This window comes from Aplysia californica, unplaced genomic scaffold (assembly GCF_000002075.1).
Source record: "Aplysia californica isolate F4 #8 unplaced genomic scaffold, AplCal3.0 scaffold00228, whole genome shotgun sequence".
Taxonomy (NCBI): Eukaryota; Metazoa; Mollusca; class Gastropoda; order Aplysiida; family Aplysiidae; genus Aplysia; species Aplysia californica.
In genome coordinates this window covers 680,232-683,551 of record NW_004797498.1, presented here as the reverse complement: position 1 = coordinate 683,551, position 3,320 = coordinate 680,232, and the positions used below count along the sequence as shown (strand labels likewise).

The 3,320-nt window shown below is 42.7% G+C and overlaps 1 protein-coding gene across 1 annotated transcript in view; it reads right to left on the bottom strand.

Moving 5' to 3' along the window:
• The window catches only part of LOC101858276 (mucolipin-3), a gene marked incomplete in the record, with an annotated part of 73,219 nt that overhangs the window by 56,086 nt on the left and 13,813 nt on the right, over window positions 1–3,320 (bottom strand).

The window sequence follows — 3,320 nt, the reverse complement described above, 5'->3', positions numbered from 1 at the left end:
GGGGGGGTTGGGGGTGGGTTCTTTTCATTGTAGATATTTTACGCCCCTATGGATACAGTTTAGATCATTTAGGAGGAGGGTTTCGACCCTGCCTATTAGGGGCAACCCAAGATCAAAGGGATACAGCATCCCAACTGCAAGACTGTTATACTCAATAAAAATTCTCCCCACCAAGGAGTCGAACTCAAGTCTCCTATGTGCGACGGCGAAGCGCTTTACTGCTACACCACAGACGCGGGAACAGAATGATTACTGCAGTAGTTGTTCTGTAGGTTTAACGACCCTTTCAAAGATATATGGTTAGTTTTTCGTAAGAGTTTTACGGCACTTGCAACCCAATATTATGGTCATATAAATGCTGAAGGTTAGAGGTGTTACAAGAGAGTAACAACCATAACAAGAGGAGAGATAAAGACGACAGACGCTGGAGAGGAGACATGGAGCAAACCAAACCAGAGCATCTACCCACCCACACCCTAAAAGTGGGAGGTTGGCGGGTACTCTGGAGTGGTTTGCTTTTTCTTTCCTATCAAACATCTATCGTCCTTATCTCCTCTTCTTCTCTTTTACGTTTGTTATTCTCTTGTAACACCTCTAATCTTCTGGCTCCCGAATGACCTTATGCAGTTGCGAGCGCCGTAAAACCTCTACTAAAACTAAAAACACTAAAAGGCGGGAACGCGGAATCTAACACCAATCTTCGATACGACAAGCAAAGCGAGTAATTGTTAGTTTTGTTATGGTAATTATGTGTTTTACGGCGCTCGCAACTGCATACGACGAGGATACCGGATCTAACTAATTTAAGTTTGGATGCCTTGGAATAAGATCATATGAGCTCGCGGGACACATTAAACTTTTTCAGTATGGTAGGAATAAATTTTGATTCTTGCCCGGGTGGCAGCCGAAGACTACTTTATCTATTTGAACCACAAAGGGATCTTTAACTTGCGCACACGGGACCTCCAAGATTTTTCGCCCTTATCCGAGAAGGTTACGTGTTAGATCTCTCCTACCCTAAGACCAGGGGCGTGGCTGAAAGACAGCAGTAAGGATCCAAGGAGTAGCGGTAAAAAGGATAAAGAAAAATTCAGGAGCGCGCCAAAGGAGGGGGGATGAAACGAAAGCAGACGACAGAACATGGTTAGACGAGCAGAGGAGGTGAAAGGAAATTTTTTTTTATAAAACTGTCAGGTTTCGATCTCGTGACATATTGAACGACAGGCAAACATCGCGACGCAGTCAAACGTATTTTCTGCAGTAAAATGTTCTATGCGCCTGCGCAAACATCCCCCAACCCTTTTTTCCCACCCACCCTTTAGACCACGAGAGTCCCCGAAGCGGGTAAATGGCGTTGAAAATTTCCCAAACAATCCAAGTTCAAGAACGCCCCGTTGGGGACATGATACCCAGCATGAAACCAACTGAGCTATAGCTTGTTCACTTTCGTCTGACCGAGGTTAAAAACAAGACAAAATGAAACCGTTCTGTTCAATCTTCTCAGATCTTTGCAAACCAGTCTAAAAGTTGGATGACCAACAGAATCTAAAAGCCCATTCATAAAATCCACTGCAAACTAAGGTACCGACACGTTTTCTTTGATATTAGCCTAAAGCAGGTAAAAAAAAATAATAGGGGATTTACAGAATACACCTAAAACATTTAAACGTTGACATATTTTCCTGGGCACCACGCTTTAACGCTGGCAACAAGGGCCTTATTACACGTACAGCCCGACCGGACAGGTGTCTGGGCCGTGCGGCCAATCGTAACGTGTAATAAGAAATGAGGCTCAAACCGAACACCCGGCGAATGGCCGGCCGGCCGGATGTAAAGAACCTACAGCCGCTGCCTGTGAATTTGACGTCCGGCCATCCGGCCTTTGAAGTTTGCTGCGCCTGGGACAACTTAACTAATTTCAAAATTATAGAAAATCACGTCGTAGAAAAAAAAATATAATACCAGATTCAGAATCAGCGTATCAAAATTAGGGAAATGGCTGCGAGTGACTTGTTTCGTTTTGTATGGATTTTCCATTCCAGCACATTTTTATGTTTTGCGCGCCATGGTGTACTCTCTGTGTACACCCAGCTTCACCCAGACTAAGCCTAGTGTGCAGAATACGTTGCTCGCTGTGCGGCCGCCTTCAGGTCGATTGTGGCGTGTAATAATAAACCAAGTTTCCCCGATTTCGTCTTGCCTACAATATCAGGGGAAGAATAATATCTGTACAACCGAAGGGAAAGATTTTAAAAACATTTGTAGTAAGATTTTTACGTCACTTGCAACACACTTCCATGTCATATACCATATATATAATTTGATATCATGCCCAAATTTAAAGGTGTTACAAGAAAGTAACATCACAAAAAAGATAGAGAAGAGATAAGGACGATAGACGTTTGATAGACAAGAAAGAGCAAACCACACTGGAGCACCTGCCAACCCCAAACACAATGGGAAATCAAAAATTACATAAGAACAATTCGTACACACTAGCACGTATTGCCCGCTCAAGCAGTAATTGTCCATATGTTTACTAACAACTTTTTAGTTTGAAGAATTGTACGACAATTGCAACTTAAATAGGTCATATAAGTGCCGATGATTATGGGCTTTACAAGAGAGTAGCAAACAAAGAAATAAAGGAGGAGAGATAGTTTAGTTTTAGTAAGAGTTTTACGGCACTTACAACACAATGAAGTCATATAAGTGCCAAAGATTACACTAGAGAGTAACAAACACAAAATAGAAGGAGGGGAGAAAAGGACGACAGATGTTTGAAAGGAAAGAAGGAGCAAACCACACCAGAACACCCGCCAACCACCGCCGGGGGAGAGATAGGATCGACAGATACTTTTTTTTTTTTAATTTAGTTTTAGTTGAGGTTTTTCGGCGCTCGCATTTGCATAAGGTCATATTATGAGCGCAAGAAGATTAGAGGTGTTACAAGAGAGTTACAAACATAAAAAAAGAAGAATGGGAGATAAGGACGATAGATGTTTGATAGGAAAGAAGAAGCAGCACCCGAAAACCACCCACCGATAGATACTTTGTACATGTATTTGACAGGACTGACGGAGCAAACCACACCAGAGCACTCGAAAAACGCCCTAGCCAAGAATATTCAAAGGCTAGAAACTGAAAACGGCTTCGATTTGTCAAAATACTAGTGCCAAAAGCCACACGTCCATTCTTCCCCTTGTGTAAGGGAGAACGCAAACAACAACCGCAACAGTAGAAATCCGAGAAGACATTACACACAGATATAAACACACACACACACACACACACACACACACACACACACACACAATAAA